This window comes from Puma concolor, chromosome A1 (assembly GCF_028749965.1).
Source record: "Puma concolor isolate L17-30 chromosome A1, mPumCon1.1.hap2, whole genome shotgun sequence".
In the NCBI taxonomy this organism is placed as follows: domain Eukaryota; kingdom Metazoa; phylum Chordata; class Mammalia; order Carnivora; family Felidae; genus Puma; species Puma concolor.
The window spans coordinates 234113805-234127758 of NC_141667.1; the positions used below are offsets into that span (position 1 = coordinate 234113805).

Consider the following 13954-nt stretch of genomic DNA (forward strand, 5'->3'; position numbering starts at 1 on the left):
TAAGAAGCTTTCGGAGTCCTGGTTTAAAACGCACAAGGCTGAGCCCCAGCCCACCTCTACATCCCTCAGTCTACGTTTTTACCAAGAACATCATCCGACGGGACCTCTGGGAACTATCCTTTGAGGACACTGCTTTACACACCTTGAGGAGACACGTCCTGGAATGATGGGGTCAGTCTCCTGGACATGTAATTTGCCTGAACAGTCTTGAGGAGAAAGCCACCCTCCCTCCTCTGTCTCAGGGCCCGTCCGGGAGCTGCATCTGGCTCTACGTCCCCTACCGGGATTTGTTCCCAGGTTTTCAGGCTGCTGCCCAGCCCGGGCACAGTGGACATGCTGCGTCCACCCGGAACTATTCTCAGCCATGGTCTTGGTCTCCACACTGGACTCCTTATGCCTGGGAGCGCCCCGCCTGACACACACAGATCAGTCCCTCCAGCTCCATGAGCAGAAGCTTTGAGCGACAGGCTCAGTTCTCGGGGTTCTAGAACCAGAGACATTGCCCCAGAGAAGGCCTGGGTATCTGAGCCAGTAATGAGAGTCCGTGAATGCCAGGAACTGGGAAAAACTCTCTGACTGCTCAGTTTGCCTCTGATAGGCCTGGCCCCCCACTGACCTGCTTTTATCACAGCCCCTCCTAGTGATTTACAATAGCAACCCCCCCCCCCCCCCCCCCCCCCCCCCCCCCCCCGCCAGGTCCCATGCAGCTGGTGCTGCCCTGAGGGGACAACCCAGGATGCCTAGGACATCAGAGGAGTGTTAGTGACTTATCCCACCCAGACTCACCTCCTTTGTCCTCACCTTCCCTGTTGTACCTGTATTTCAGGGGTCTGTCCAGTGTTTTCTGGAGACAGAGGAGTTCCAACTGACAACTGTCTTTAGTATTTCAAACTAAACACAACGGAAATACCATTGATGCTGTCTGGCAAAGCAAACCAGACTGGGCTGAGGATTATATTTGGCACCTGCTCACAAGTTTGTTCTATTTTTCATCCAGAAAACTTGAAACTGCTTCCTCCAAATATCATGATTTGGGATTAATCAGCACTTTGGGGAGAGTCCAAAATTCTAACTGAAAGATATTTTTTTTTTCTTGCTTTGAGTTATTTTGTGTAATAATAGGCATAGAGTCCTTAGGAAAATACCATTTGAAAACAGTGGTTGTGAGATGGGGGTATAGACTTAGCTTGATCTCCCCCTGACCCCAAAGATGAAATTAACTGTGTGCTAAGAGGAGAGGAAATTTTTTGCTTCTGAAAATTAATTTACATTTTGGACAAGTATTAATTTTGCTGATGATACGACCAAACCATATGGAAAACTTTGTGGTTCTGTTACTGATTTAAGAAAAAAATAATAGGGGCACCTGGGTGGCTGAGTCTATTGAGCGTCCAACTTTGGCTCAGGTCATGATCTCATGGTTCATGGGTTAGAGCCCCACGTGGGGCTTTGTGCTGACAGTGCAGAGCCTGCTTTGGATTCTCTGTCTCCCTCTCTCTCTGGCCCTCCCCTGCTTGAACTCTCCCCCCCTCAAAAATAAGTAAACATTAAAAATTTTTTAAAAGATAAATTTTTTAAAAGATATATTTTTTAAAAAGAAAAAAAAAAACAATAATTTAAACCTTTGCATCTTATTACTAGACCCAGAAAGTCTTCTATAGAAAATCGCCACTCAAATCGAAAATTATACGTGACAGGTATAATTCTCATTTATCGCAAAATCCAAGTCTATGGAATATTCTGTATTAACAATAAAGGAAACGGCGTCTTACGTTTTTGTTCTACTTTACAGTTCACAGAACCATTTTATGTATCCTCATGGTAATCCAGTGAGGCAAATAGTATTTGACAAATAAGGAACCAAACAAGTGAAAAAAACGCCTCAAATTTAGACCTCTCTCCTTGTCCCACATGCTTCCACTCTTTTATATCTATTCTTGGGCTCCTGGAAATGACCCTGAGGATAGTTTCATCTGGCCCTAACTTTATTTTGTTACCAGGAAGAAATAACAATTTTGAGACAAAGCAACACATTTATCTTCAGAAGGAGAATTCTTTTCTTTCACATCTTTTTCAAAAAAAGTCATATAATTTACGACTAAGTTACCCTGTTTGTGTTGTTGTTGCTTTGTTTTGCTTTGGTCTCTTTTCCTTCCTCCCGAGCCTCCCCAACCCCTACAGTCCACGGTACTCTGGAACAGAACGAACCATTGACACGTAAATGTCAGGCCACTAATGAGCAGTTCTAGTCAAAACTGCCCCGAAGTCATGAAACCTATTCACTAGTAAGGTTAACAGTATGTTTTATTGTCAAGTATCTAAAATATCACTGCCCATTCACTTCATGCCTGGTGGAGATTACCTGGAGTGTGGTTAAGTTCTTCCAGATTGAGAAGAACAGCCTTTGGCCCCAGAGGGCCTAGTGAAGTACCTGGCACACAGTAGACACTCACTAAATGTGTGGCAAATCTAACTGGGCTGGGTTGCAAAGTCCTAGGCCCTGCCAATCCAGGAATAACCAAGGAGACCAGATGAGGTATGACATATTGCCAAGTCAACCAGGCATCCCCAGCTGGTACTCCAACTTCGGCTGGTGCTCCTCACAGACCCCCAGTAAATTCTTTTGCCTAGGGTACCCCCACAACTGCCCTGCCCTACCCACTTCCCTCTTCTCCTGACTAGACTACGAGAAGATGGGAGGCCAGAGAGGGGATGGGAGTACCCAAAGAGGTTTCCGCCACCATTAAAATGGCTCATCCTGGCCTGTCTGTGTCCAGAACTGGCCTTCTGGTATCCAGACCTGAATATTCTTGCCGCGATTGTCTATCATTTATAAATATCAACGTGCATACAACCACTTTATAGGAAAACAACATACTCAACTAAAATATTTCTATTTCTGGTAGATATTGAAACCTGAATTTTTATAGAGCTACAATCAATGGTTTATACTATAAACTAGGCAGGGACTCATTTTTTACTGACTGTAATCTATATACTTGCAACATAAGCCATCACAGTTTTATTATGTCGATGTACCATTGTTTGGTTAACATTTGCTATGTATTGGTTATTTTTTTTAATATGAAATCTATTGTCAAATTGGTTTCCATAAAACACCCAGTGCTCATCCCAACAGGTGCCCTCCTTGCTATGCATCGGTTAATTAGGCTGCTTCAAGTTTTTACCACTATGAATTGTGCTATGATAGACATATTTGCATAAATTGCCTTTTTGTGTTTTATTATTCCTTAGAATCTTTTTCTGCAGACTATATTCCTAGTAATAAGATTAACAGGACAAAGAACGAATGGGTACGCACACACACACAGACAGCCATGTTGTTTTACAGAAGGATGAGAACAAGTTGTTGGTTTCTATTTGGCAACTTTTTTTAGGCAAGACTTTAAAATATCTTGCTTTAAAAAAGTTGAGATCTTAGAATTTAGGGACTGAAATGGAAGACTTTTTAGAGGTCATTTAGACCAACTCCTCAAAGAGCACAAAGATGCCTTCTTCATCACAATTTTTTGTTGTCACAATCTGTTGTGATATTTAGTTTTGGTTGAGGTATATGAAGAAAATCCAGACTCATACAAATATGTAGTAATAAAGTGATGAGTATTTTGATCATCTTTTCAGACAGTTATTGACATTTTCTTTGACACTACAGCAAAACATGACAAAGGATTAGTTACATTGTAGAGTTTGAAACTACTCAGTGAAATTTTCATACTGTTACATTAAAATCCATTAGTCTGTCTTACACTTTGAATGGCACTTTTGCTCAGGCATGATTTTATAATGGCACTTTTACTCAGGCATGATTTTATAATATCATGCATTGGTCAGTTGGAAATTTTGGGTTCACTAGTAATAGAGATCCTTCAAATGTAGACATATTTATTAAATTATTAAAAAAATCACACTGGGGGGCGCCTGGTGGCTTAGTTAGTTGAGTGATTGACTCTTGATTTCGGCTCAGGTCATGATCCCAGGGTCTTGGGATTGAGACCTCTCTGTGCTGACAGTGTGGAGCATGCTTGGGAATCTCTATCTCCCCCTCTCTCTGCCCCTCCCCTGCTCTCTCTCTCTCAAAATAAAATAAACTTCAAAAAAATGTCGGGGCACCTGGGTGGCGCAGTCGGTTAAGCGTCCGACTTCAGCCAGGTCATGATCTCGCGGTCCGTGAGTTCGAGCCCCGCGTCGGGCTCTGGGCTGATGGCTCAGAGCCTGGAGCCTGTTTCCGATTCTGTGTCTCCCTCTCTCTCTGCGCCTCGCCCGTTCATGCTCTGTCTCTCTCTGTCCCAAAAATAAAATAAAAACGTTGGAGAAAAAAAAAAAAAATCTCTAAAATCACATTGGCCCAGGGCCAGATGGCTTCACTAGAGGATTCCATCAAACATTTAAAGAAAAATTAACACCAGTCCTTCTCAAAAAATAAATAAATAAAAAGGAGAGAATATTTCCAAACTAATTTTACGAGGCCAGCATTACCATAACAAGATCCAACAAAGATACTACAATAAGGAAACTACAGATCAGTATCTATGATGAATATTGATGCAAAAATCTTCAACAAAATACTAGCAAAACAAATTCAACACACATTTAAAAGATAATATACCATGACCAAGTGGGATTTATTCCTGGAATGCAAAGATGGTAAAATCAATCACTGTAACACACCACATTATCAGAATGAAGAACAAAAACCACACAAACATCTCAATTGATACAGAAAAAGCATATGACAAAATCCAACAGCCTTTCATGATAAAAACACTCAACAAACTCTGAAGAGAGGAAATTACCTCCACATAATAAATAACCTCCACATAATTCCATTCCATATATGGAAATCCCACAGGTAATGTCATACTCACTGGCAAAAAACTAAAAGCTTTCTCTCTAAGATCATGAACGAGGCAAAGATGCTCATTCTTGCTGCTTCTATTCAACACAATACTAGATGTCCTTGCCAAAGCAATTAGACAAGAAAAAGAAGTAAAAATCATCCAAGTTAGAAAGGAAAAAGTAAAATCATCTGTGTTTGCAAATAATATGACCTTAATATAGGAAACCCACAACATACCTGTTAAAACTAATAAACAGGGGCACCTGTGTGGCTCAGTCAGTTAAGCATCTGACTTTGGCTCAGCTCATGATCTCATGGCTCGTGAGTTCAAGCCCTGCATCGGTCTCTGTGCTGACAGCTCAAAGCCTGGAGCCTGCTTCGGATTCTGTCTCTCTCTCTCTCTGACCCTCCCCCGTTCATGCTCTGTCTCTCTCTGTCCCAAAAATAAATAAACATTGAAAAAAAATTAAAAAAAAAAAGTGAAAACAATACTGGAAGAAATTTAAAAAGACATGAATAGGGGCGCCTGGGTGGCGCAGTCGGTTAAGCATCTGACTTCAGCCAGGTCACGATCTCGCGGTCCGTGAGTTCGAGCCCCGCGTCGGGCGCTGGGCTGATGGCTCAGAGCCTGGAGCCTGTTTCCGATTCTGTGTCTCCCTCTCTCTCTGCCCCTCCCCCGTTCATGCTGTCTCTCTCTGTCCCAAAAATAAATAAACGTTGAAAAAAAAATTTTTTAAAAGACATGAATAAATGGAAATACATTCTATGTTCCTGGATTAGATAACTTAATATTGTTAAAATGTCTGTACTACCCAAAGCAATCTACAGTTCCATGCAATCCTTATCAAAATCTAAATGGTTTTTTTTTTTTGCAGAAATAGGAAAAAAATTCCTAAAATTCATATGGAATCTCAAAGGATCCCAAATAACAAAAACAATCTTGAGGGTAAAAAAAAAAAAAAGCAGGAGGACTCATACTTCCTGATTTCAAAATATTACAAAGATACAGTAATCAAAATAGTATGGAGTTGACATAAAGACAGACATACAGACTAATAGAATAGAATAGAGAGCCCAGAAATAAGCCCACATATATCTGATCTTCAACAATGCAGAAAGGATAGTTTCTTCAACAAATGATGTTGAGAAAATTGGACACTCACATGCCAAAAAATTAAAATAAATAAAGCTGGATCCTTAGCTTATATCATCCACAAAAATTAACTCAAGATTGATTAAGGAACTAAATATAAAATCTGAAACTAAAAAATTCCCAGAAGAAAACATAGGGTAAAGAAAACAAATTTAAAAAGCCTCATGACATTGGACTTGGATATGAAACCAAAAGCATGAGCAATAAAAGCAAAAAAACAAAACAAAACAAAACAAAACAAAAAACAAAGGTAAATGGAACTACATCAAACTTTAAAGCTTCTGTGTGTCAAAAGCAGCAATCAACAATCAACAGAGTGAAAAGACAACTTGTTGAATGGGAGAAAATACTTGCAAACCATGTATCTGACAAGGGGTTAACAACCAGAACACATAAAAGAACTCCTACAATTCAACAACATAAAAACAAGAGACCAAATTTTAAAATGTGCAAAGGACTTGAGTAGACATTTCTCCAAAGATAATATACAAATGGCCAACAAGCATATGAAAAAGTATTCAACATCACTCATCATCAGGAAAAGGCAAATCAAAACCACAATGAGATACCACCTCACATCCATTAGGATGGTCACTGTCAAAAAAAATAAATGGAAAATAAGCGTTGGCCAAGAACGTGAAGACACTGGAACACTTGTTCATGCTGGCAGGAATGCAAAATGGTGCAACCACGATGTAAAATAGTATAGTGGCTCCTCAAGAAATTAAAAACAGAATTACCATGTGATCCAGCATTCCATTTCTGGGTATACCTCCAAAAAAATTGAAAATAAGATTTTGAAAAAATATATTCACTGCAGCACTATTCACACTACAAATACTGTCTGTTGTTTGCTTTGAGATGAAAGGCTCACTATCCCTTTTCAAGCATATGAAATATTCTGGGGCGCCTGGGTGGCTCAGTCGGTTGAGCATCTGACTCTTAATTTCGGATCACGTCATGATCCCAGGGCTGTGGAATCAAGCCCATGCTCAGCATGGAGCCTACTTAAGATTCTCTTTCTCTCTCCCTCTGTCCCTCCCCTTCTCTCTGTCTCTGTCTCTGTCTCTCTCAAAGAAAAAAAAGAATATGAACTATTCTGGTATTCAATTAGACTGTTAAGCGTTCTTCAAATAACACTGGTGTCCCCCAGGGAAAAAAAGTAGCTGGTTGAGCTCATATCTCAAACAATTGAAGCACTTCACCATCACACTTCAGCGCACAGTAGAAAGGCTTTAAATGTACTTCTGTTTCATCACAGGGAATATTAAAAAGACAGGTAGTCAAGGGCTGATGTTTAATAAATTTAACTTTTGCTGCTCCGCTGGGGACATCCTCAAGTGAAACGGGCATTTTTCGTGTCGGAAGTATATGGTTGTGAAGAATACAATGGCTACTAGTAAGGTTGGATGCTACTGCCTCATTTCAGAGAGTGAGCTGCTTAACCATTGGTCAGTGTTCTACGATATCATAACCATAGTCCTTTAGAATTTATAAAGTCGGTTTTTCCATGATTCCCATGTCATGCTGACCATAAGTAACACTCATCATCACCCATCATTAACAGATCAGAAACTAAGGGATACAGACCTTGAGAAACTTCCCCCAAAGCCTTCAAGGTTATCATCTGGCAGTGTCCGTTCTTCTGACATAAAATCCCACGCTTGTTTTCACTGGGAAACATCACCTCTCACCGCCCCTGACTTGACCCCTCAGACCCATATACGGTGCAGAGTTGTGAAGTAAGCTAGTCTGCCTCGGGGTCTCCTCAATTCTTTTCCCACCTTTCTTGACAGCGGGGGGTGCTCACCCATCCAGACATTTGCCCCACCCCTCAGCCCACCTTCATCCTCTTTTCCTCTGCCTCCGTCAAAACCGTAACAGTTCTATGCATGTGAGTTTTATAAAGCACGGTCTCATTAACCATCTCCTTTGAATTTAAAAAAAAAAAAAGTTAAGTTTTTTAATTCCAGTAGAGTTCATTTGTTTCTCATCTCCTTTGGATTTTGATCTTCATACTACTGGCTGAAATAGTTTCTCCTTCCCACTTCCCACGAGGAAAACGATACCCTGAGGCCCGAGGTCACGTGCATTTGCCCAAGTTCACATGGCTCAGCTGCCTTGCGTCTCCTTTCCTTAAGATCTTTCCTATCACTAATAGACTAATTTATAAGGAGGTTTAAATGATGGATAACTCCTTTACATGTTCCTTCCAAGAACATGTATTCGTTTTAGAAAAGAGAGTTTTGTTTTGTTTTGTTTTGTTTTGTTTTTAAAAAGAAAGAACATCTGTGTCTAAGAAATAACTCCCTGATCTTAACACTCTTACATGCCCTTATCCTCTGCACCTCTCCGGGAGAGTAACTGCACAGAGCACTTAAGCTGAGCCGTGGAGAAACAGAACTAATGATAAGTTTGCACGCGAAGGTGAAGCGTTTTTGCAAATTTAAATAAATAAGCCTAAAATTTACACTTAAAAGTGACAGCATCATGCACTGCATAACTTTCACCTCATGGTGACATCTGAACGAGGTGTGTGTCCTCCCAGGAGGCCCCCAGCCCCAAGAACAATATAAGGTATATGTGTGGTCGGATACGTGCAAACGCATTAACAAGAGCTGTTTGCACAGAATTTAACGATCACGTTCCCTTAATAACCACAGACCAATCTGTAGGATAACTAAATGCCCGATTCCTAGTAAACCACGAAGAGTTCAAAGAAAAAAAGCCTATGAGCCTAAACCTGGAAGGCCAGAGCCTTTGAAGTTCTTTTACAAGGCTATGGCCAGGGGAAGGAGTACTTTAAACTGAGGAAGCAGGAAGTACCTAGATAAAAAAGTTTGTGACATTTCCTAGGGGGGTGGTCTTTCTAGAAGCACTCTTCCAGGAAACCAGTCCTTTCCCACCTAGATGTTGAGGTTTCCGGAGAAAAAATAAATAACTTCTCCCTGTCGCAGCAAGGAGGGTCAGCCAGTCAGTAAAAAGCTAAAATAGAATTTGACCCACTAGATGTTATCAGCGCAAAGGAAGGGGAGGGGCGACTTTGAAGAAAGGGCATGGGGAGAGGAGGGAGTGCAGGCCAGCCATCTGGAGACCAAGAAGCAGATGGCAGGAATGAGGCAGGTGGCCAAGGGTATTTACTCATGCCCGTGCCTGTTTCACCACTGGGCTCCGCTCTCCCGCGGAAAAGCACAGCTGGGCCCTGCACACACTGCAGGAGACGCCTCCTGGGGGCACGGGAGAGGACTTCCAGTTAAGCCACTGAGCACTGTGGCCCCAGCCCTTGAAGTCAAGCCATTCTCACACGATTCCATCTAGTTCAGAGCTGCACCGGAAGGACCGTGGCCAGAGTCGAGTGGTTTTGCGTGGACCACAGTGCCCCCTGGTGGAAGTGTGCTGGAACAGCAACCCTCTGGGCAGGCCCCTGTGGGCAGCAGGCTGGGCAAGGGGGGTGGGGGGTGGGGTACAGCTCCAACGCGGTTGCAAAGAGATGTGGCTTCCTTTCCAGGCACAATGTTTCCATCTTCCCAAACACCAAATTACTCAGTTAAAATACGCTAGCTGCAACTATATATACACTATGCTTCCTTTTTAAGATTACCTCCTCCTTCCCCTCGTGTTCAGCTAAAGCGGACTTCCCATGGCATTTAAGGGGTTCCACCCTTCCCCTGGATGTAGATCACTCGGATGTCTCTCTTTCTCCATATTTTACCCGTATGCTCCTTAGATAGATATCCGTTCCCCTTGAGTCCCCGGCATGCCCTGCCTATTCCGATCCCAATAAACCCAGCTTGTCTGGTACCTTCTCTTACCCGGCCCCCTTCTGACGATTCCTGCCAGGCCTGCGACAGAGGCAATGTCTCGCCGGGAAACCATCAAGCTTTCTTCGTGATTTTTATATTTGTCCGAAGCTTTGAATACGTTGCTGGTATTGCAAAGGGGCCCTGTCCAGTCACTAGCGAGGTCGCCCGTGGCCAGAGGGTCCATGCTGATCTTTTGCCAGCACGGGGCTCTCTTCTGAACTCCAGGCAAATGGGTGCAGCCAGCCAATGGCTCAGCTCTTCCCTGAAAGTGAGAAGAACGAGTAAACGCCTTCCCACGTAGGAGTGTTGGTTTCTGAATATACCTGAGATTCAGCATTCTTCCTGAATAGACTTAGCGCTAGTATTTTGAGAGAAATAAAATTAGTACTCACCTTAAACCAAGAAATTTGATTTTATGTTTGTAATAGTTAAGAGATAAAAAAAAATGCTATTTTCCTCCTAATAATTTTATTTCCATACCTGTAGATATTTTTAGAGACCTTTTCCATAGAAGAAGTGAGACAAAGGTGGAGTTTCTCAGAGGTGTGAAGGAATGGTTAATAATGCCTGCCAAATTCGGAAACATTTGGAGGTTTCACAAAAGAAACCTGGCCATGTTCTTTTGATAACTGTAAAATAAAGTAGGAAACAGACCTTTATAAATACATAGGATAGAAAAACAAGCCACTGTAGTCTAAATACAAGATACAAGATAATTTTTTTAAACTTCCAGTGTAAAATATACCTCGGAACAACAACAACAAAAAATGTACTGAATTAACCCAAACAATTCTCGTCTTAGATGTCAGAGCCCTGCGACTTCTGGCAGAGGGTCAGGGCGTGCAGGAAAATGTTAGCATCTGCGAGATGGGTTATAAGGTGTGTGAAAGGACCAATGGCCGCCTCAAATGTATTTTGCCCCGAAAAATGTTTGTCTTTTGGAGAATTTCTGGAAACTACATTAGATCATTCTAAAAAATAATTCCTGGGCGTTGCCCCGTTGACAGCCAGCATAAACACTGCACCCCCTGCATCAAAGAAACTACCCCATCAAAGAAAAACTAGGCAATACCAGGAATTCAATCTTCTCAGGCTATTAAATAAATGCCACCAAAAGAAGAGGGAAGCGTAGAATGTTTGGGAAGGAGGTGGCAAATTTGTTTTTAATGCTGAGAATTAGAAAGAATTTTTAAAAATAACAATCATAGTAGTGAACTAACTAGTATTTATTGAGCATTTTGGATGTTCCAGAACCATTGGCAAGGACCTTTACCTGTACTGTTTCATTTTAGTCTCACAAAAGTGCTCTATGGTAGGTACTACTTTTTTTTTATGTGTAATTTTTATTTCTTCTGAGAGAGAGAGAGAGAGAGAGAGCAAGCAGGGGAGGGGCAGAGAGAGAGAGGGAGAAAGAACCCCCAGCAGGCTCTGTGTGCTCACAGAGTCCTGATGCAGGGCTCGAACTCATGAACCATGAGAGCATGGCCTGAGCTGAAGTCAAGAGTCAGACACTTAACCAACTGAGCCACCCAGGTGCCCCTACGGTCGGTCCTACGATAGCCCCACTTGACAGTTGAGAAAACTGAAGCACAGAGAGGTCACTACCTTGTCTAAGACCACAGAGGTGGTCTCCACCACGGCCTGCACTCAGCTGGGCCACGTGACCTCCTTTCCGGGCCGTCGAGGGTGCTGGCGCTTGTAAGCACTTGCTAAGAAGCACTCTTTTTTTTTTTTTTTAATTTTTTTTAATGTTTATTTATTTTTGGGACAGAGAGAGACAGAGCATGAACGGGGGAGGGGCAGAGAGAGAGGGAGACACAGAATCGGAAGCAGGCTCCAGGCTCCGAGCCATCAGCCCAGAGCCCGACGCGGGGCTCGAACCCACGGACCGCGAGATCGTGACCTGAGCCGAAGTCGGACGCCCAACCGACTGAGCCACCCAGGCGCCCCAAGAAGCACTCTTAAGGTGTTAACTCATTTGATGCTCACAACACTAGCCAATGAAAGCTGGAAGTTGTAATCCCATATTACAGATGGGGCACTAGGGCACAGAGAGGCCCAGTAAGCTGCCCAAGGCCACCCAGCTAGTTGAGGGCCACAGCGGAATTGAGACCCAGGCAATCTGAGCTCAGAAGCCCAAATCGTAATCACTTCCTAACACGACCTCTCATGTAGAAAAAGAAATTGTGTTCAAAGAATTGCGTTTCGGAATTGCACCCCGTAGAAATAAATCCACGACTGAAAGCGCAGGAAGAATGCTTTCTTCGTTCACATTCATTTCAAACTCAGGAAGGACTGAAGAAAAACGTGGCAGGGAATGCCCACAAGATGACAAGGTTTTGCATTATCAGCTACTGGTAATGCCAGCCCAAGTGACGTGTGAAAGATTCGGGGCGGGGGGTGGGGGGGCAGTCATGAAGTCAAAGAAGCACCAGGCCGTTGGTAAGAGAGAAGCAAAGCAGGACCTGAGCTTCTGTGCCGACCAGGGCCCCCAAATTAATTACTGAGTGGAATAGAAACAGTAAAATAATCAGGTGGTAATACCTAATTCCTCCCACCACAAAAGAAAAAAAAAAAAGAAATTTACTCCAGGGCACTTGACTTCATCTTCCTTCGAGAGAAGAGTGTATCTGACCCTATGATTTACTACATGTGTCTGTCCTCCAACAGCTGCATCCATTACAGATGTGACCTTGAGAGAGGTGTTGGAAGAATGAACAGGAGTGCACTGTAGACAGTGAAAGCTAATTTTTTTTGATAAACGAATATTCATGAAGTCCTTACAAGTCATCTCGGCTCTTGGCTGAACTGGGAGCCAGCTGTTGGTGCCAGCGATCGGAGCCAGTGATTCCGGGTGGCGGTTGTGAGAACGGTTTCCTTCAACTTGAAGGAACTGGCCCCTCCTTCCCACCTCCTATCTTACAACAGAAAATGAAGACCATCCCCAGAAGTTGCTTTGCTACAGTTGTGCACTTGTGGGTGATGTATCACACTATCAGCTGAATGCCAGTGGATCAATCAGGATCCACTGATCCTGATTGGTTAGGCTACTGGAGCAATCACGTTCCCCCCTCCCAAATACACACACACAGACAGACACACACACACACACACACCCCTCAATGGCTTAGCACAGCAAAGGTCTATTTGCAGCTCATACTACATGTGCAGTATGGATTACAGGATGTGGTGATGGGGTGTTCTTCTTAGTGTAACCATCCAGGGGCCCAGCCTGCTGGGTTGCTGGAGGATCCCTCCCGGGAAATGCTTCCGTGATACTAGCAGAATGGGAACAGAATTGTGCACAAACTCTTAATGTCGCCTCCTGGGAGTGGCATACAACCTCCACCCACATTTCACTGGCCAGCACAGGTCACGCGATGTGCCTAACTTTAAAAGAGATAACCAACTTGGGCCGCCTGGGTGGCGCAGTCGGTTAAGCGTCCGACTTCAGCCAGGTCACGATCTCACGGTCCGTGAGTTCGAGCCCCGCGTCGGGCTCTGGGCTGATGGCTCGGAGCCTGGGGCCTGTTTCCGATTCTGTGTCTCCCTCTCTCTCTGCCCCTCCCCCGTTCATGCTCTGTCTCTCTCTGTCCCAAAAATAAATAAAAAACGTTGAAAAAAATTTAAAAAAAAAAGAAAAAGAGATAACCAACTTACCATGGGCCCAGAAAGGGAGAGGACTGGACTGTTTATTTAGGTCCGGCCCACATGACCACCAGGTCCAGGTCAGAATCAGCACCTCGTGACTACCAAAAAGGGTCCCCTTGAACTTTGAGACCTCAGACTAAAGGCCTGTGATAGGTTCAATGGGTTGGTGCCTACACAGAACAGACTGGTAGTCGCCAATGAAGAGAGAGAGAGAGAAACAAGGACAACGGAAACATACTGTGCAGCTCTAGGTTGAAGAACTTGCAACTGAATCCTGGGGGTGCCGGAAGTTTGTGGGCCCTGAGGTCTCAGAGGGAGTGGCCGAGGGGGACTTCAGGCTGAGGAGAAACTTGAATCTATTTTGCAAACAACCCTGTGACACTTAATAAAACATGATTCTTAATAATAATAGCAATGATAATAATAATAATAATAATAATAATAATAATAATAATAATAAAACGTGGTCCTTAATGAAAATAATCAGGT

At 43.2% G+C, this 13954-nt stretch overlaps 1 long non-coding RNA gene across 1 annotated transcript in view; it reads right to left on the minus strand.

The window, feature by feature from the left end:
* Positions 1-1852: 1852 nt before the first annotated feature.
* LOC147584862 (uncharacterized) overlaps positions 1853-13954 on the minus strand; it is a 45188-nt gene continuing 33086 nt past the window's right edge. Inside the window, exon 3 of the long non-coding RNA XR_015253899.1 lies at positions 1853-2192. This is a non-coding gene — a long non-coding RNA (uncharacterized LOC147584862). The remainder of the gene's footprint in view (positions 2193-13954) is intronic.